The 23,703-nt window shown below is 43.6% G+C and overlaps 1 protein-coding gene across 2 annotated transcripts in view; it reads left to right on the forward strand.

Annotated features, from left to right (window-relative positions):
* Positions 1 to 5,249: 5,249 nt before the first annotated feature.
* The window catches only part of DNAI7 (dynein axonemal intermediate chain 7), a 70,363-nt gene continuing 51,909 nt past the window's right edge, over positions 5,250 to 23,703 (forward strand). For both annotated transcript variants that reach the window (XM_063929363.1, XM_063929364.1), the window contains exon 1: positions 5,250 to 5,333. The gene's annotated coding sequence lies outside the window, so the exon portion shown is untranslated. The remainder of the gene's footprint in view (positions 5,334 to 23,703) is intronic.

Consider the following 23,703-nt stretch of genomic DNA (forward strand, 5'->3'; position numbering starts at 1 on the left):
GCTCATTGAGATTCATTAGGAGTCCTGATTCTGTAATGGATATGACCTCAGTAGTGCTGTGCGGGGATCACAGGACACAATCTGTAAATAGAGATGACCTCAGTAGTGCTGTGCGGAGATCACATGACACAATCTGTAAATAGAGATGACCTCAGTAGTGCTGTGCGGGGATCACAGGACACAATGTGTAAATAGAGATGACCTCAGTAGTGCTGTGCGGGGATCACAGGACACAATGTGTAAAAGAGATGACCTCAGTAGTGCTGTGCGGGGATCACAGGACACAATCTGTAAAAGAGATGACCTCAGTAGTGCTGTGCGGGGATCACAGGACACAATCTGTAAATAGAGATGACCTCAGTAGTGCTGTGCGGGGATCACAGGACACAATGTGTAAAAGAGGTGACCTCAGTAGTGCTGTGCAGGGATCACAGGACACAATGTGTGAAAGAGGTGACCTCAGTAGTGCTGTGCGGGGATCACATGACACAATCTGTAAATAGAGATGACCTCAGTAGTGCTGTGCGGTGATCACATGACACATTCTGTAAATAGAGATGACCTCAGTAGTGCTGTGCGGGGATCACAGGACACAATCTGTAAAAGAGATGACCTCAGTAGTGCTGTGCAGGGATCACATGACACAATCTGTAAATAGAGATGACCTCAGTAGTGCTGTGCGGGGATCACAGGACACAATGTGTAAATAGAGATGACCTCAGTAGTGCTGTGCGGGGATCACAGGACACAATCTGTAAATAGAGATGACCTCAGTAGTGCTGTGCGGTGATCACATGACACACTCTGTAAATAGAGATGACCTCAGTAGTGCTGTGCGGGGATCACAGGACACAATCTATAAAAGAGATGACCTCAGTAGTGCTGTGCAGGGATCACAGGACACAATGTGTAAAAGAGATGACCTCAGTAGTGCTGTGCGGGGATCACAGGACACAATCTGTAAATAGAGATGACCTCAGTAGTGCTGTGCGGGGATCACAGGACACAATGTGTAAAAGAGATGACCTCAGTAGTGCTGTGCGGGGATCACAGGACACAATCTGTAAAAGAGATGACCTCAGTAGTGCTGTGCGGGGATCACAGGACACAATGTGTAAAAGAGATGACCTCAGTAGTGCTGTGCGGGGATCACAGGACACAATCTGTAAAAGAGATTACCTCAGTAGTGCTGTGCAGGGATCACATGACACAATCTGTAAATAGAGATGACCTCAGTAGTGCTGTGCGGGGATCACAGGACACAATGTGTAAATAGAGATGACCTCAGTAGTGCTGTGCGGGGATCACAGGACACAATCTGTAAATAGAGATGACCTCAGTAGTGCTGTGCGGTGATCACATGACACACTCTGTAAATAGAGATGACCTCAGTAGTGCTGTGCGGGGATCACAGGACACAATCTGTAAAAGAGATGACCTCAGTAGTGCTGTGCGGAGATCACAGGACACAATCTGTAAATAGAAATGACCTCAATAGTGCTGTGCGGAGATCACAGGACACAATCTGTAAATAGAAATGACCTGAGTAGTGCTGTGCGGGGATCACAGGACACAATGTGTAAAAGAGATGACCTCAGTAGTGCTGTGCGGGGATCACAGGACACAATCTGTAAATAGAGATGACCTCAGTAGTGCTGTGCGGGGATCACAGGACACAATCTGTAAATAGAGATGACCTCAGTAGTGCTGTGCGGGGATCACAGGACACAATCTGTAAAAGAGACGACCTCAGTAGTGCTGTGCGGGGATCACATGACACAATCTGTAAATAGAGATGACCTCAGTAGTGCTGTGCGGGGATCACAGGACACAATGTGTAAAAGAGGTGACCTCAGTAGTGCTGTGCGGAGATCACAGGACACAATCTGTAAAAGAGATGACCTCAGTAGTGCTGTGCGGGGATCACATGACACAATCTGTAAATAGAGATGACCTCAGTAGTGCTGTGCGGGGATCACAGAACACAATCTGTAAATAGAGATGACCTCAGTAGTGCTGTGCGGGGATCACAGGACACAATGTGTAAAAGAGATGACCTCAGTAGTGCTGTGCGGGGATCACATGACACAATCTGTAAATAGAGATGACCTCAGTAGTGCTGTGCGGGGATCACAGGACACAATCTGTAAAAGAGATGACCTCAGTAGTGCTGTGCGGGGATCACATGACACAATCTGTAAATAGAGATGACCTCAGTAGTGCTGTGCGGGGATCACATGACACAATCTGTAAATCGAGATGACCTCAGTAGTGCTGTGCGGGGATCACATGACACAATCTGTAAATAGAGATGACCTCAGTAGTGCTGTGCGGGGATCACAGGACACAATCTGTAAAAGAGATGACCTCAGTAGTGCTGTGCGGGGATCACATGACACAATCTGTAAATAGAGATGACCTCAGTAGTGCTGTGCGGGGATCACATGACACAATCTGTAAATAGAGATGACCTCAGTAGTGCTGTGCGGGGATCACAGGACACAATCTGTAAATAGAGATGACCTCAGTAGTGCTGTGCGGGGATCACAGGACACAATGTGTAAAAGAGGTGACCTCAGTAGTGCTGTGCGGGGATCACAGGACACAATCTGTAAAAGAGATGACCTCAGTAGTGCTGTGCAGGGATCACAGGACACAATGTGTAAATAGAGATGACCTCAGTAGTGCTGTGCGGGGATCACAGGACACAATCTGTAAATAGAGATGACCTCAGTAGTGCTGTGCGGGGATCACAGGACACAATCTGTAAATAGAGATGACCTCAGTAGTGCTGTGCGGGGATCACAGAACACAATGTGTAAAAGAGATGACCTCAGTAGTGCTGTGCGGGGATCACAGGACACAATCTGTAAAAGAGATGACCTCAGTAGTGCTGTGCGGGGATCACAGGACACAATGTGTAAAAGAGATGACCTCAGTAGTGCTGTGCGGGGATCACAGGACACAATCTGTAAAAGAGATGACCTCAGTAGTGCTGTGCGGGGATCACAGGACACAATGTGTAAAAGAGATGACCTCAGTAGTGCTGTGCGGGGATCACAGGACACAATCTGTAAAAGAGATGACCTCAGTAGTGCTGTGCTGGGATCACAGGACACAATGTGTAAAAGAGATGACCTCAGTAGTGCTGTGCGGGGATCACAGGACACAATGTGTAAAAGAGATGACCTCAGTAGTGCTGTGCGGGGATCACAGGACACAATCTGTAAAAGAGATGACCTCAGTAGTGCTGTGCGGGGATCACAGGACACAATGTGTAAAAGAGATGACCTCAGTAGTGCTGTGCGGGGATCACAGGACACAATCTGTAAAAGAGATGACCTCAGTAGTGCTGTGCGGGGATCACAGGACACAATGTGTAAAAGAGATGACCTCAGTAGTGCTGTGCGGGGATCACAGGACACAATCTGTAAAAGAGATGACCTCAGTAGTGCTGTGCGGGGATCACAGGACACAATGTGTAAATAGAGATGACCTCAGTAGTGCTGTGCGGAGATCACAGGACACAATCTGTAAAAGAGATGACCTCCGTAGTGCTGTGCGGGGATCACAGGACACAATGTGTAAATAGAGATGACCTCAGTAGTGCTGTGCGGGGATCACAGGACACAATGTGTAAAAGAGATGACCTCAGTAGTGCTGTGCGGGGATCACAGGACACAATGTGTAAATAGAGATGACCTCAGTAGTGCTGTGCGGAGATCACAGGACACAATCTGTAAAAGAGATGACCTCAGTAGTGCTGTGCGGGGATCACAGGACACAATGTGTAAATAGAGATGACCTCAGTAGTGCTGTGCGGGGATCACAGGACACAATCTGTAAAAGAGATGACCTCAGTAGTGCTGTGCGGGGATCACAGGACACAATGTGTAAAAGAGATGACCTCAGTAGTGCTGTGCGGGGATCACAGGACACAATGTGTAAATAGAGATGACCTCAGTAGTGCTGTGCGGGGATCACAGGACACAATGTGTAAAAGAGATGACCTCAGTAGTGCTGTGCGGGGATCACAGGACACAATGTGTAAATAGAGATGACCTCAGTAGTGCTGTGCGGGGATCACAGGACACAATGTGTAAAAGAAATGACCTCAGTAGTGCTGTGCGGGGATCACAGGACACAATGTGTAAAAGAGATGACCTCAGTAGTGCTGTGCGGTGATCACAGGACACAATCTGTAAAAGAGATGACCTCAGTAGTGCTGTGCGGGGATCACAGGACACAATGTGTAAAAGAGATGACCTCAGTAGTGCTGTGCGGGGATCACAGGACACAATGTGTAAATATAGATGACCTCAGTAGTGCTGTGCGGGGATCACAGGACACAATCTGTAAAAGAGATGACCTCAGTAGTGCTGTGCGGGGATCACAGGACACAATGTGTAAAAGAGATGACCTCAGTAGTGCTGTGCGGGGATCACAGGACACAATGTGTAAATAGAGATGACCTCAGTAGTGCTGTGCGGGGATCACAGGACACAATCTGTAAAAGAGATGACCTCAGTAGTGCTGTGCGGGGATCACAGGACACAATGTGTAAATATAGATGACCTCAGTAGTGCTGTGCGGGGATCACAGGACACAATCTGTAAAAGAGATGACCTCAGTAGTGCTGTGCGGGGATCACAGGACACAATCTGTAAATAGAGATGACCTCAGTAGTGCTGTGCGGGGATCACAGGACACAATCTGTAAATAGAGATGACCTCAGTAGTGCTGTGCGGGGATCACAGGACACAATGTGTAAAAGAGATGACCTCAGTAGTGCTGTGCGGGGATCACAGGACACAATGTGTAAAAGAGATGACCTCAGTAGTGCTGTGCGGTGATCACAGGACACAATCTGTAAATAGAGATGACCTCAGTAGTGCTGTGCGGGGATCACAGGACACAATGTGTAAATAGAGATGACCTCAGTAGTGCTGTGCGGGGATCACAGGACACAATGTGTAAAAGAGATGACCTCAGTAGTGCTGTGCGGGGATCACAGGACACAATGTGTAAAAGAGATGACCTCAGTAGTGCTGTGCGGGGATCACAGGACACAATGTGTAAAAGAGATGACCTCAGTAGTGCTGTGCGGGGATCACAGGATACACTAGTGTTGCCTTCATCCCGCGTAGCAGAACTGGGATCATCCCATGGTGCTTACTAGAGACCTTAGCGGAAGATGCAGCCACATAACCATATGTCTCTTATAACAGCAACTAGAACACAGAGAGGAGGAACATGGAGAATACCGGCTGCTGATCGATGAGAAGCTGGAGGCCGCAGCTCGCTGGAAGAAAGACTTGCGGATACAAGCCAAGGTCTCTAGTTACCTAATCAGAGTATATTTGTGGGTGCCTGCTAATGATAGTGATCTGTATAGTCATCTGTATCTGCACATTCGCTATAGAGGTCATTACAGCATTTTACATATTTAATACATCTGTAAATCATATCTTATTGCGCTGAATGAAGAACTACTGACAAGGCCAGCATGTCGTTTATTTTAGTTGCCAGCAGGGGGAGACATAGCACCATGTCGGTTTGCAATTCACTGTATAATGGCCCTCATTCCGAGTCGTTCGCTCGGTATTTTTCATCGCATCGCAATGAAAATCCGCTTAGTACGCATGCGCAATATTCGCACTGCGACTGCGCCAAGTAATTTAACAATGAAGATAGTATTTTTACTCACGGCTTTTTCATCGCTCCGGCGATCGTAATGTGATTGACAGGAAATGGGTGTTACTGGGCGGAAACACGGCGTTTTATGGGCGTGTGGATGAAAACGCTACCGTTTCCGGAAAAAACGCAGGAGTGGCTGGAGAAACGGGGGAGTGTCTGAGCGAACGCTGGGTGTGTTTGTGACGTCAAACCAGGAACGACAAGCACTGAACTGATCGCACAGGCAGAGTAAGGTTGAAGTTACTCAGAAACTGCAAAGTAGTTTGTAATCGCAATATTGCGAATACATCGGTCGCAATTTTAAGAAGCTAAGATACACTCCCAGTAGGCGTAGGCTTAGCGTGTGTAACTCTGCTAAATTCGCCTTGCGACCGATCAACTCGGAATGAGGGCCAATGCTGTCACTGCATTTACGGGGTAATTCAGAGTTGATCGCAGCAGCAAATTTGTTAGCAGTTGGGCAAAACCATGTGCACTGCAGGTGAGGCAGATGTAACATGTGCAGAGAGAGTTAGATTTGGGTGAGGTGTGTTCAAACTGAAATCTAAATCTAAAAATAGAGCAGCCAGTATTTACCCTGCACAGAAACAAAATAACCCACCCAAATCTATCTCTCGCTGCACATGTTACATCTGCCCCACCTGCAGTGCACATGGATTTGCCCAACTGCTAACAAATTTGCTGCTGCGATCAACTCTGAATTACCCCCTTAGGTTAGTGAGTGTAGCTTTCTGCTCTCATGACTACTATGTAGCAGCCAGTGACAAAGCGATGAGTACAGCATAGTGACTCCTCTGTTCTGCTTGTGGCAGATACTGTACCTAGGTGGTAAATAATATACTGTACACATGTGACGGTTACTGTACCCAGGTGGTGGATGATGTACTGTACTGTAGACATGTGAGAGATACTGTACCTAGGTGGTGGATGATGTACTGTACACATGCGACAGATACTGTACCTAGGTGGTGAATGATGTACTGTACACATGTGACAGATACTGTACCTAGGTGGTGAATGATGTACTGTACACATGTGACAGATACTGTACCTAGGTGGTAAATGATGTACTGTACACATGTGACAGATATTGTACCTAGGTGGTGAATGATGTACTGTACACATGTGACAGATACTGTACCTAGGTGGTAAATGATGTACTGTACACATGTGACAGATATTGTATCTAGGTGGTGAATGATGTACTGTACACATGTGACAGATACTGTACCTAGGTGGTGAATGATGTACTGTACACATGTGACAGATACTGTACCTAGGTGGTGAATGATGTACTGTACACATGTGACAGATACTGTACCTAGGTGGTGAATGATGTACTGTACACACGTGACAGATACTATACCTAGGTGGTGAATGATGTACTGTACACATGTGACAGATACTGTACCTAGGTGGTAAATGATGTACTGTACACATGTGACAGATACTGTACCTAGGTGGTGAATGATGTACTGTACACATGTGACAGATACTGTACCTAGGTGGTGAATGATGTACTGTACACATGTGACAGATACTGTACCTAGGTGGTGAATGATGTACTGTACACATGTGACAGATACTGTACCTAGGTGGTGAATGATGTACTGTACACATGTGAGAGACACTGTACCTAGGTGGTGAATGATGTACTGTACACATGTGACAGATACTGTACCTAGGTGGTGAATGATGTACTGTACACATGTGACAGATACTGTACCTAGGTGGTGAATGCTGTACTGTGCACATGTGACAGATACTGTACCTATGTGGTGAATGATTTACTGTACACATGTGACAGACACTGTACCTAGGTGGTGAATGATGTACTGTACACATGTGAGAGATACTATACCTTGGTGGTGAATGATGTACTGTAGACATGTGACAGATACTGTACCTAGGTGGTGAATGATGTACTGTACACACATTAGAGAGATACTGTACCTAGGTGGTGAATGATGTGCTGTACACATGTGACAGATACTGTACCTAGGTGGTGAATGATGTACTGTACACATGTGACAGATACTGTACCTAGGTGGTGAATGACGTACTGTACACATGTGACAGATACTGTACCTAGGTGGTGAATAATGTACTGTACACATGTGACAGATACTGTACCTAGGTGGTGAATGATTTACTGTACACTCACTAGAGAGATACTGTACCTAGGTGGTGAATGATGTACTGTACACATGTGACAGATACTGTACCTAGGTGGTGAATGATGTACTGTACACATGTGACAGATACTGTACCTAGGTGGTGAATGATGTGCTGTACACATGTGACAGATACTGTACCTAGGTGGTGAATGATGTAATGTACACATGTGACAGATACTGTACCTAGGTGGTGAATTATGTACTGTACACATGTGACACATACTGTACTTAGGTGGTCAATGATGTACGGTACAAATGTGAGAGCCACTGTACCTAGGTGGTGAATGATGTACTGTACACATGTGACATATACTGTACCTAGGTGGTGAATGATTTACTGTAAACACACTAGAGAGATACTGTACCTAGGTGGTGAATGATGTACTGTACACATGTGAGAGATACTGTACCAAGGTGGTGGATGATGTACTGTACACATGACAGATACTGTACCTAGGTGGTGAATGATGTGCTGTACACATGTGACAGATACTGTACCTAGGTGGTGAATGATGTACTGTACACATGTGACAGATACTGTACCTAGGTGGTGAATGATGTACTGTACACATGTGACATATACTGTACCTAGGTGGTGAATGATTTACTGTAAACACACTAGACAGATACTGTACCTAGGTGGTGAATGATGTACTGTACACATGTGAGAGATACTGTACCTAGGTGGTGAATGATGTACTGTACACATGTAACAGATACTGTACCTAGGTGGTGAATGATGTACTGTACACATGTGACAGATACTGTACCTAGGTGGTGAATGATGTACTGTACACATGTGACATATACTGTACCTAGGTGGTGAATGATGTGCTGTACACATGTGACAGATACTGTACCTAGGTGGTGAATGATGTACTGTACACATGTGAGAGACACTGTACCTATGTGGTGAATGCTGTACTGTACACATGTGACAGATACTGTACCTAGGTGGTGAATGATGTGACAGATACTGTACCTAGGTGGTGAATGCTGTACTGTGCACATGTGACAGATACTGTACCTATGTGGTGAATGATTTACTGTACACATGTGACAGACACTGTACCTAGGTGGTGAATGATGTACTGTACACATGTGAGAGATACTATACCTTGGTGGTGAATGATGTACTGTAGACATGTGAAAGATACTGTACCTAGGTGGTGAATGATGTACTGTACACACACTAGAGAGATACTGTACCTAGGTGGTGAATGATGTGCTGTACACATGTGACAGATACTGTACCTAGGTGGTGAATGATGTACTGTACACATGTGACAGATACTGTACCTAGGTGGTGAATGACGTACTGTACACATGTGACAGATACTGTACCTAGGTGGTGAATAATGTACTGTACACATGTGACAGATACTGTACCTAGGTGGTGAATGATTTACTGTACACTCACTAGAGAGATACTGTACCTAGGTGGTGAATGATGTACTGTACACATGTGACAGATACTGTACCTAGGTGGTGAATGATGTACTGTACACATGTGACAGATACTGTACCTAGGTGGTGAATGATGTACTGTACACATGTGACAGATACTGTGCCTAGGTGGTGAATGATGTACTGTACACATGTGACAGATACTGTACCTAGGTGGTTAATGATTTACTGTAAACACACTAGAGAGATACTGTACCTAGGTGGTGAATGATGTACTGTACACATGCGAGAGATACTGTACCTAGGTGGTGAATGATGTACTGTACACATGTGACAGATACTGTACCTAGGTGGTGAATGATGTACTGTACACATGTGACAGATACTGTGCCTAGGTGGTGAATGATGTACTGTACACATGTGACAGATACTGTACCTAGGTGGTAAATGATGTACTGTACACATGTGACAGATACTGTACCTAGGTGGTGAATGATGTACTGTACACATGTGACAGATACTGTACCTAGGTGGTGAATGATGTACTGTACACATGTGACAGATACTGTACCTAGGTGGTTAATGATTTACTGTAAACACACTAGAGAGATACTGTACCTAGGTGGTGAATGATGTACTGTACACATGCGAGAGATACTGTACCTAGGTGGTGAATGATGTACTGTACACATGTGACAGATACTGTGCCTAGGTGGTGAATGATGTACTGTACACATGTGACAGATACTGTGCCTAGGTGGTGAATGATGTACTGTACACATGTGACAGATACTGTACCTAGGTGGTAAATGATGTACTGTACACATGTGACAGATACTGTACCTAGGTGGTGAATGATGTACTGTACACATGTGACAGATACTGTACCTAGGTGGTGAATGATGTACTGTACACATGTGACAGATACTGTACCTAGGTGGTGAATGATGTGACAGATACTGTACCTAGGTGGTGAATGATGTACTTTACACATGTGAGAGACACTGAACCTATGTGGTTAATGATTTACTGTACACATGTGACAGACACTGTACCTAGGTGGTGAATGATGTACTGTACACATGTGACAGATACTGTACCTTGGTGGTGAATGATGTACTGTAGACATGTGACAGATACTGTACCTAGGTGGTGAATGATGTACACTCACTAGAGAGATACTGTACCTAGGTGGTGAATGATGTACTGTACACATGTGACAGATACTGTACCTAGGTGGTGAATGATGTACTGTACACATGTGACAGATACTGTACCTAGGTGGTGAATAATGTACTGTACACATGTGACAGATACTGCACCTAGGTGGTGAATGATGTGCTGTACACATGTGACAGATACTGTACCTAGGTGGTGAATGATGTACTGTACACATGTGACAGATACTGTACCTAGGTGGTGAATAATGTACTGTACACATGTGACAGATACTGTACCTAGGTGGTGAATGATTTACTGTACACTCACTAGAGAGATACTGTACCTAGGTGGTGAATGATGTACTGTACACATGTGACAGATACTGTACCTAGGTGGTGAATGATGTACTGTACACATGTGACAGATACTGTACCTAGGTGGTGAATGATGTGCTGTACACATGTGACAGATACTGTACCTAGGTGGTGAATGCTGTACTGTACACATGTGACAGATACTGTACCTAGGTGGTGAATGATGTACTGTACACATGTGACAGATACTGTACCTAGGTGGTGAATGATGTACTGTACACATGTGACAGATACTGTACCTAGGTGGTGAATGATGTGCTGTACACATGTGACAGATACTGTACCTAGGTGGTGAATGATGTACTGTACACATGTGACAGATACTGTACCTAGGTGGTGAATGATGTACTGTACACATGTGACAGATACTGTACCTAGGTGGTGAATGATGTACTGTACACATGTGACAGATACTGTACCTAGGTGGTGAATGATGTACTGTACACATGTGACATATACTGTACCTAGGTGGTGAATGATGTGCTGTACACATGTGACAGATACTGTACCTAGGTGGTGAATGATGTACTGTACACATGTGAGAGACACTGTACCTATGTGGTGAATGCTGTACTGTACACATGTGACAGATACTGTACCTAGGTGGTGAATGATGTGACAGATACTGTACCTAGGTGGTGAATGCTGTACTGTGCACATGTGACAGATACTGTACCTATGTGGTGAATGATTTACTGTACACATGTGACAGACACTGTACCTAGGTGGTGAATGATGTACTGTACACATGTGAGAGATACTATACCTTGGTGGTGAATGATGTACTGTAGACATGTGAAAGATACTGTACCTAGGTGGTGAATGATGTACTGTACACACACTAGAGAGATACTGTACCTAGGTGGTGAATGATGTGCTGTACACATGTGACAGATACTGTACCTAGGTGGTGAATGATGTACTGTACACATGTGACAGATACTGTACCTAGGTGGTGAATGACGTACTGTACACATGTGACAGATACTGTACCTAGGTGGTGAATAATGTACTGTACACATGTGACAGATACTGTACCTAGGTGGTGAATGATTTACTGTACACTCACTAGAGAGATACTGTACCTAGGTGGTGAATGATGTACTGTACACATGTGACAGATACTGTACCTAGGTGGTGAATGATGTACTGTACACATGTGACAGATACTGTACCTAGGTGGTGAATGATGTACTGTACACATGTGACAGATACTGTGCCTAGGTGGTGAATGATGTACTGTACACATGTGACAGATACTGTACCTAGGTGGTTAATGATTTACTGTAAACACACTAGAGAGATACTGTACCTAGGTGGTGAATGATGTACTGTACACATGCGAGAGATACTGTACCTAGGTGGTGAATGATGTACTGTACACATGTGACAGATACTGTACCTAGGTGGTGAATGATGTACTGTACACATGTGACAGATACTGTGCCTAGGTGGTGAATGATGTACTGTACACATGTGACAGATACTGTACCTAGGTGGTAAATGATGTACTGTACACATGTGACAGATACTGTACCTAGGTGGTGAATGATGTACTGTACACATGTGACAGATACTGTACCTAGGTGGTGAATGATGTACTGTACACATGTGACAGATACTGTACCTAGGTGGTTAATGATTTACTGTAAACACACTAGAGAGATACTGTACCTAGGTGGTGAATGATGTACTGTACACATGCGAGAGATACTGTACCTAGGTGGTGAATGATGTACTGTACACATGTGACAGATACTGTGCCTAGGTGGTGAATGATGTACTGTACACATGTGACAGATACTGTGCCTAGGTGGTGAATGATGTACTGTACACATGTGACAGATACTGTACCTAGGTGGTAAATGATGTACTGTACACATGTGACAGATACTGTACCTAGGTGGTGAATGATGTACTGTACACATGTGACAGATACTGTACCTAGGTGGTGAATGATGTACTGTACACATGTGACAGATACTGTACCTAGGTGGTGAATGATGTGACAGATACTGTACCTAGGTGGTGAATGATGTACTTTACACATGTGAGAGACACTGAACCTATGTGGTTAATGATTTACTGTACACATGTGACAGACACTGTACCTAGGTGGTGAATGATGTACTGTACACATGTGACAGATACTGTACCTTGGTGGTGAATGATGTACTGTAGACATGTGACAGATACTGTACCTAGGTGGTGAATGATGTACACTCACTAGAGAGATACTGTACCTAGGTGGTGAATGATGTACTGTACACATGTGACAGATACTGTACCTAGGTGGTGAATGATGTACTGTACACATGTGACAGATACTGTACCTAGGTGGTGAATAATGTACTGTACACATGTGACAGATACTGTACCTAGGTGGTGAATGATGTGCTGTACACATGTGACAGATACTGTACCTAGGTGGTGAATGATGTACTGTACACATGTGACAGATACTGTACCTAGGTGGTGAATAATGTACTGTACACATGTGACAGATACTGTACCTAGGTGGTGAATGATTTACTGTACACTCACTAGAGAGATACTGTACCTAGGTGGTGAATGATGTACTGTACACATGTGACAGATACTGTACCTAGGTGGTGAATGATGTACTGTACACATGTGACAGATACTGTACCTAGGTGGTGAATGATGTGCTGTACACATGTGACAGATACTGTACCTAGGTGGTGAATGCTGTACTGTACACATGTGACAGATACTGTACCTAGGTGGTGAATGATGTACTGTACACATGTGACAGATACTGTACCTAGGTGGTGAATGATGTACTGTACACATGTGACAGATACTGTACCTAGGTGGTGAATGATGTGCTGTACACATGTGACAGATACTGTACCTAGGTGGTGAATGATGTACTGTACACATGTGACAGATACTGTACCTAGGTGGTGAATGATGTACTGTACACATGTGACAGATACTGTACCTAGGTGGTGAATGATGTACTGTACACATGTGACAGATACTGTACCTAGGTGGTGAATGATGTACTGTACACATGTGACAGATACTGTACCTAGGTGGTGAATGATGTACTGTACACATGTGACAGATACTGTACCTAGGTGGTGAATGATGTGCTGTACACATGTGACAGATACTGTACCTAGGTGGTGAATGATGTGCTGTACACATGTGACAGATACTGTACCTAGGTGGTGAATGATGTACTGTACACATGTGACAGATACTGTACCTAAGTGGTGAATGATGTGCTGTACACATGTGACAGATACTGTACCTAGGTGGTGAATGATGTGCTGTACACATGTGACAGATACTGTACCTAGGTGGTGAATGATGTACTGTACACATGTGACATATACTGTACCTAGGTGGTGAATGATGTGCTGTACACATGTGACAGATACTGTACCTAGGTGGTGAATGATGTACTGTACACATGTGAGAGACACTGTACCTATGTGGTGAATGCTGTACTGTACACATGTGACAGATACTGTACCTAGGTGGTGAATGATGTGACAGATACTGTACCTAGGTGGTGAATGCTGTACTGTGCACATGTGACAGATACTGTACCTATGTGGTGAATGATTTACTGTACACATGTGACAGACACTGTACCTAGGTGGTGAATGATGTACTGTACACATGTGAGAGATACTATACCTTGGTGGTGAATGATGTACTGTAGACATGTGACAGATACTGTACCTAGGTGGTGAATGATGTACTGTACACACACTAGAGAGATACTGTACCTAGGTGGTGAATGATGTGCTGTACACATGTGACAGATACTGTACCTAGGTGGTGAATGATGTACTGTACACATGTGACAGATACTGTACCTAGGTGGTGAATAATGTACTGTACACATGTGACAGATACTGTACCTAGGTGGTGAATGATTTACTGTACACTCACTAGAGAGATACTGTACCTAGGTGGTGAATGATGTACTGTACACATGTGACAGATACTGTACCTAGGTGGTGAATGATGTACTGTACACATGTGACAGATACTGTACCTAGGTGGTGAATGATGTGCTGTACACATGTGACAGATACTGTACCTAGGTGGTGAATGATGTAATGTACACATGTGACAGATACTGTACCTAGGTGGTGAATTATGTACTGTACACATGTGACACATACTGTACTTAGGTGGTGAATGATGTACGGTACAAATGTGAGAGCCACTGTACCTAGGTGGTGAATGATGTACTGTACACATGTGACATATACTGTACCTAGGTGGTGAATGATTTACTGTAAACACACTAGAGAGATACTGTACCTAGGTGGTGAATGATGTACTGTACACATGTGAGAGATACTGTACCAAGGTGGTGGATGATGTACTGTACACATGACAGATACTGTACCTAGGTGGTGAATGATGTGCTGTACACATGTGACAGATACTGTACCTAGGTGGTGAATGATGTACTGTACACATGTGACAGATACTGTACCTAGGTGGTGAATGATGTACTGTACACATGTGACATATACTGTACCTAGGTGGTGAATGATTTACTGTAAACACACTAGACAGATACTGTACCTAGGTGGTGAATGATGTACTGTACACATGTGAGAGATACTGTACCTAGGTGGTGAATGATGTACTGTACACATGTAACAGATACTGTACCTAGGTGGTGAATGATGTACTGTACACATGTGACAGATACTGTACCTAGGTGGTGAATGATGTACTGTACACATGTGACATATACTGTACCTAGGTGGTGAATGATGTGCTGTACACATGTGACAGATACTGTACCTAGGTGGTGAATGATGTACTGTACACATGTGAGAGACACTGTACCTATGTGGTGAATGCTGTACTGTACACATGTGACAGATACTGTACCTAGGTGGTGAATGATGTGACAGATACTGTACCTAGGTGGTGAATGCTGTACTGTGCACATGTGACAGATACTGTACCTATGTGGTGAATGATTTACTGTACACATGTGACAGACACTGTACCTAGGTGGTGAATGATGTACTGTACACATGTGAGAGATACTATACCTTGGTGGTGAATGATGTACTGTAGACATGTGAAAGATACTGTACCTAGGTGGTGAATGATGTACTGTACACACACTAGAGAGATATTGTACCTAGGTGGTGAATGATGTGCTGTACACATGTGACAGATACTGTACCTAGGTGGTGAATGATGTACTGTACACATGTGACAGATACTGTACCTAGGTGGTGAATGACGTACTGTACACATGTGACAGATACTGTACCTAGGTGGTGAATAATGTACTGTACACATGTGACAGATACTGTACCTAGGTGGTGAATGATTTACTGTACACTCACTAGAGAGATACTGTACCTAGGTGGTGAATGATGTACTGTACACATGTGACAGATACTGTACCTAGGTGGTGAATGATGTACTGTACACATGTGACAGATACTGTACCTAGGTGGTGAATGATGTGCTGTACACATGTGACAGATACTGTACCTAGGTGGTGAATGATGTACTGTACACATGTGACAGATACTGTACCTAGGTGGTGAATTATGTACTGTACACATGTGACACATACTGTACTTAGGTGGTGAATGATGTACGGTACAAATGTGAGAGCCACTGTACCTAGGTGGTGAATGATGTACTGTACACATGTGACATATACTGTACCTAGGTGGTGAATGATTTACTGTAAACACACTAGAGAGATACTCTACCTAGGTGGTGAATGATGTACTGTACACATGCGAGAGATACTGTACCTAGGTGGTGAATGATGTACTGTACACATGTGACAGATACTGTACCTAGGTGGTGAATGATGTACTGTACACATGTGACAGATACTGTGCCTAGGTGGTGAATGATGTACTGTACACATGTGACAGATACTGTACCTAGGTGGTAAATGATGTACTGTACACATGTGACAGATACTGTACCTAGGTGGTGAATGATGTACTGTACACATGTGACAGATACTGTACCTAGGTGGTGAATGATGTACTGTACACATGTGACAGATACTGTACCTAGGTGGTGAATGATGTGACAGATACTGTACCTAGGTGGTGAATGATGTACTTTACACATGTGAGAGACACTGAACCTATGTGGTTAATGATTTACTGTACACATGTGACAGACACTGTACCTAGGTGGTGAATGATGTACTGTACACATGTGACAGATACTGTACCTTGGTGGTGAATGATGTACTGTAGACATGTGACAGATACTGTACCTAGGTGGTGAATGATGTACACTCACTAGAGAGATACTGTACCTAGGTGGTGAATGATGTACTGTACACATGTGACAGATACTGTACCTAGGTGGTGAATAATGTACTGTACACATGTGACAGATACTGTACCTAGGTGGTGAATGATTTACTGTACACTCACTAGAGAGATACTGTACCTAGGTGGTGAATGATGTACTGTACACATGTGACAGATACTGTACCTAGGTGGTGAATGATGTACTGTACACATGTGACAGATACTGTACCTAGGTGGTGAATGATGTGCTGTACACATGTGACAGATACTGTACCTAGGTGGTGAATGCTGTAATGTACACATGTGACAGATACTGTACCTAGGTGGTGAATGATGTACTGTACACATGTGACAGATACTGTACCTAGGTGGTGAATGATGTACTGTACACATGTGACAGATACTGTACCTAGGTGGTGAATGATGTGCTGTACACATGTGACAGATACTGTACCTAGGTGGTGAATGATGTGCTGTACACATGTGACAGATACTGTACCTAGGTGGTGAATGATGTACTGTACACATGTGACAGATACTGTACCTAGGTGGTGAATGATGTACTGTACACATGTGACAGATACTGTACCTAGGTGGTGAATGATGTACTGTACACATGTGACAGATACTGTACCTAGGTGGTGAATGATGTACTGTACACATGTGACAGATACTGTACCTAGGTGGTGAATGATGTACTGTACACATGTGACAGATACTGTACCTAGGTGGTGAATGATGTGCTGTACACATGTGACAGATACTGTACCTAGGTGGTGAATGATGTGCTGTACACATGTGACAGATACTGTACCTAGGTGGTGAATGATGTACTGTACACATGTGGCAGATACTGTACCTAAGTGGTGAATGATGTGCTGTACACATGTGACAGATACTGTACCTAGGTGGTGAATGATGTGCTGTACACATGTGACAGATACTGTACCTAGGTGGTGAATGATGTACTGTACACATGTGACATATACTGTACCTAGGTGGTGAATGATGTGCTGTACACATGTGACAGATACTGTACCTAGGTGGTGAATGATGTACTGTACACATGTGAGAGACACTGTACCTATGTGGTGAATGCTGTACTGTACACATGTGACAGATACTGTACCTAGGTGGTGAATGATGTGACAGATACTGTACCTAGGTGGTGAATGCTGTACTGTGCACATGTGACAGATACTGTACCTATGTGGTGAATGATTTACTGTACACATGTGACAGACACTGTACCTAGGTGGTGAATGATGTACTGTACACATGTGAGAGATACTATACCTTGGTGGTGAATGATGTACTGTAGACATGTGACAGATACTGTACCTAGGTGGTGAATGATGTACTGTACACACACTAGAGAGATACTGTACCTAGGTGGTGAATGATGTGCTGTACACATGTGACAGATACTGTACCTAGGTGGTGAATGATGTACTGTACACATGTGACAGATACTGTACCTAGGTGGTGAATAATGTACTGTACACATGTGACAGATACTGTACCTAGGTGGTGAATGATTTACTGTACACTCACTAGAGAGATACTGTACCTAGGTGGTGAATGATGTACTGTACACATGTGACAGATACTGTACCTAGGTGGTGAATGATGTACTGTACACATGTGACAGATACTGTACCTAGGTGGTGAATGATGTGCTGTACACATGTGACAGATACTGTACCTAGGTGGTGAATGATGTAATGTACACATGTGACAGATACTGTACCTAGGTGGTGACTTATGTACTGTACACATGTGACACATACTGTACTTAGGTGGTGAATGATGTACGGTACAAATGTGAGAGCCACTGTACCTAGGTGGTGAATGATGTACTGTACACATGTGACATATACTGTACCTAGGTGGTGAATGATTTACTGTAAACACACTAGAGAGATACTGTACCTAGGTGGTGAATGCTGTACTGTACACATGTGAGAGATACTGTACCAAGGTGGTGGATGATGTACTGTACACATGTGACAGATACTATACCTAGGTGGTGAATGATGTGCTGTACACATGTGACAGATACTGTACCTAGGTGGTGAATGATGTGCTGTACACATGTGACAGATACTGTACCTAGGTGGTGAATGATGTACTGTACACATGTGACAGATACTGTACCTAGGTGGTGAATGATGTACTGTACACATGTGACAGATACTGTACATAGGTGGTGAATGATGTACTGTACACATGTGACAGATACTGTACCTAGGTGGTGAATGATGTGCTGTACACATGTGACAGATACTGTACCTAGGTGGTGAATGATGTACTGTACACATGTGACAGATACTGTACCTAGGTGGTGAATGATGTACTGTACACATGTGACAGATACTGTACCTAGGTGGTGAATGATGTACTGTACACATGTGACATATACTGTACCTAGGTGGTGAATGATGTGCTGTACACATGTGACAGATACTGTACCTAGGTGGTGAATGATGTACTGTACACATGTGAGAGACACTGTACCTATGTGGTGAATGCTGTACTGTACACATGTGACAGATACTGTACCTAGGTGGTGAATGATGTGACAGATACTGTACCTAGGTGGTGAATGCTGTACTGTGCACATGTGACAGATACTGTACCTATGTGGTGAATGATTTACTGTACACATGTGACAGACACTGTACCTAGGTGGTGAATGATGTACTGTACACATGTGAGAGATACTATACCTTGGTGGTGAATGATGTACTGTAGACATGTGACAGATACTGTACCTAGGTGGTGAATGATGTACTGTACACACACTAGAGAGATACTGTACCTAGGTGGTGAATGATGTGCTGTACACATGTGACAGATACTGTACCTAGGTGGTGAATGATGTACTGTACACATGTGACAGATACTGTACCAAGGTGGTGAATGACGTACTGTACACATGTGACAGATACTGTACCTAGGTGGTGACTAATGTACTGTACACATGTGACAGATACTGTACCTAGGTGGTGAATGATTTACTGTACACTCACTAGAGAGATACTGTACCTAGGTGGTGAATGATGTACTGTGCACATGTGACAGATACTGTACCTAGGTGGTGAATGATGTACTGTACACATGTGACAGATACTGTACCTAGGTGGTGAATGATGTGCTGTACACATGTGACAGATACTGTACCTAGGTGGTGAATGATGTACTGTACACATGTGACAGATACTGTACCTAGGTGGTGAATTATGTACTATACACATGTGACACATACTGTACTTAGGTGGTGAATGATGTACGGTACAAATGTGAGAGCCACTGTACCTAGGTGGTGAATGATGTACTGTACACATGTGACATATACTGTACCTAGGTGGTGAATGATTTACTGTAAACACACTAGAGAGATACTGTACCTAGGTGGTAAATGATGTACTGTACACATGTGAGAGATACTGTACCTAGGTGGTGAATGATGTACTGTACACATGTGACAGATACTGTACCTAGGTGGTGAATGATGTACTGTACACATGTGACAGATACTGTGCCTAGGTGGTGAATGATGTACTGTACACATGTGACAGATACTGTACCTAGGTGGTTAATGATTTACTGTAAACACACTAGAGAGATACTGTACCTAGGTGGTGAATGATGTACTGTACACATGCTAGAGATACTGTACCTAGGTGGTGAATGATGTACTGTACACATGTGACAGATACTGTACCTAGGTGGTGAATGATGTACTGTACACATGTGACAGATACTGTGCCTAGGTGGTGAATGATGTACTGTACACATGTGACAGATACTGTACCTAGGTGGTAAATGATGTACTGTACACATGTGACAGATACTGTACCTAGGTGGTGAATGATGTGACAGATACTGTACCTAGGTGGTGAATGATGTACTTTACACATGTGAGAGACACTGTACCTATGTGGTTAATGATTTACTGTACACATGTGACAGACACTGTACCTAGGTGGTGAATGATGTACTGTACACATGTGACAGATACTGTACCTTGGTGGTGAATGATGTACTGTAGACATGTGACAGATACTGTACCTAGGTGGTGAATGATGTGATGTACACTCACTAGAGAGATACTGTACCTAGGTGGTGAATGATGTACTGTACACATGTGACAGATACTGTACCTAGGTGGTGAATGATGTACTGTACACATGTGATAGTTACTGTACCTAGGTGGTGAATGATGTACTGTACACATGTGACAGATACTGTACCTAGGTGGTGAATAATGTACTGTACACATGTGACAGATTCTGTACCTAGGTGGTGAATGATGTGCTGTACACATGTGACAGATTCTGTACCTAGGTGGTGAATGATGTGCTGTACACATGTGACAGATACTGTACCTAGGTGGTGAATGATGTACTGTACACATGTGACAGATACTGTACCTAGGTGGTGAATAATGTACTGTACACATGTGACAGATACTGTACCTAGGTGGTGAATGATTTACTGTACACTCACTAGAGAGATACTGTACCTAGGTGGTGAATGATGTACTGTACGCATGTGACAGATACTGTACCTAGGTAGTGAATGATGTACTGTACACATGTGACATATACTGTACCTAGGTGGTGAATGATGTGCTGTACACGTGTGACAGATACTGTACCTAGGTGGTGAATGATGTACGGTACAAATGTGAGAGCCACTGTACCTAGGTGGTGAATGATGTACTGTACACATGTGACATATACTGTACCTAGGTGGTGAATGATTTACTGTAAACACACTAGAGAGATAATGTACCTAGGTGGTGAATGATGTACTGTACACATGTGACAGATACTGTACCTAGGTGGTCAATGATGTGCTGTACACATGTGACAGATACTGTACCTAGGTGGTGAATGCTGTACTGCACACATGTGAGAGACACTGTACCTAGGTGGTGAATGATGTACTGTACACATGTGACAGATACTGCACCTAAGTGGTGAATGATGTACTGTACACATGTGACAGATACTGTATCTAGGTGGTGAATGATGTGCTGTACACATGTGACAGATACTGTACCTAGGTGGTGAATGCTGTACTGTACACATGTGACAGATACTGTATCTAGGTGGTGAATGATGTACTGTACACATGTGACAGATACTATACCTAGGTGGTGAATGATGTGCTGTACACATGTGACAGATACTGTACCTAGGTGGTGAATGATGTGCTGTACACATGTGACAGATACTGTACCTAGGTGGTGAATGATGTACTGTACACATGTGACAGATACTGTACCTAGGTGGTGAATGATGTACTGTACACATGTGACAGATACTGTACCTAGGTGGTGAATAATGTACTGTACACATGTGACAGATACTGTACCTAGGTGGTGAATGATTTACTGTACACTCACTAGAGAGATACTGTACCTAGGTGGTGAATGCTGTACTGTACACATGTGAGAGACACTGTACCTAGGTGGTGAATGATGTACTGTACACATGTGACAGATACTGTGCCTAGGTGGTGAATGATGTACTGTACTGTACACATGTGACAGATACTGTACCTAAGTGGTGAATGATGTACTGTACACATGTGACAGATACTGTAGCTAGGTGGTGAATTCTGTACTGTACACACGTGACAGATACTGTATCTAGGTGGTGAATGATGTGCTGTACACATGTGACAGATACTGTACCTAGGTGGTGAATGCTGTACTGTACATATGTGACAGATACTGTATCTAGGTGGTGAATGATGTACTGTACACATGTGACAGATACTATACCTAGGTGGTGAATGATGTGCTGTACACATGTGACAGATACTGTACCTAGGTGGTGAATGATGTGCTGTACACATGTGACAGATACTGTACCTAGGTGGTGAATGATGTACTGTACACATGTGACAGATACTGTACCTAGGTGGTGAATGATGTACTGTACACATGTGACAGATACTGTACATAGGTGGTGAATGATGTACTGTACACATGTGACAGATACTGTACCTAGGTGGTGAATGATGTGCTGTACACATGTGACAGATACTGTACCTAGGTGGTGAATGATGTACTGTACACATGTGACAGATACTGTACCTAGGTGGTGAATGATGTACTGTACACATGTGACAGATACTGTACCTAGGTGGTGAATGATGTACTGTACACATGTGACATATACTGTACCTAGGTGGTGAATGATGTGCTGTACACATGTGACAGATACTGTACCTAGGTGGTGAATGATGTACTGTACACATGTGAGAGACACTGTACCTATGTGGTGAATGCTGTACTGTACACATGTGACAGATACTGTACCTAGGTGGTGAATGATGTGACAGATACTATACCTAGGTGGTGAATGCTGTACTGTGCACATGTGACAGATACTGTACCTATGTGGTGAATGATTTACTGTACACATGTGACAGACACTGTACCTAGGTGGTGAATGATGTACTGTACACATGTGAGAGATACTATACCTTGGTGGTGAATGATGTACTGTAGACATGTGACAGATACTGTACCTAGGTGGTGAATGATGTACTGTACACACA

The sequence above is a fragment of the Pseudophryne corroboree genome, chromosome 6 (assembly GCF_028390025.1).
Source record: "Pseudophryne corroboree isolate aPseCor3 chromosome 6, aPseCor3.hap2, whole genome shotgun sequence".
NCBI classification, from domain to species: Eukaryota; Metazoa; Chordata; class Amphibia; order Anura; family Myobatrachidae; genus Pseudophryne; species Pseudophryne corroboree.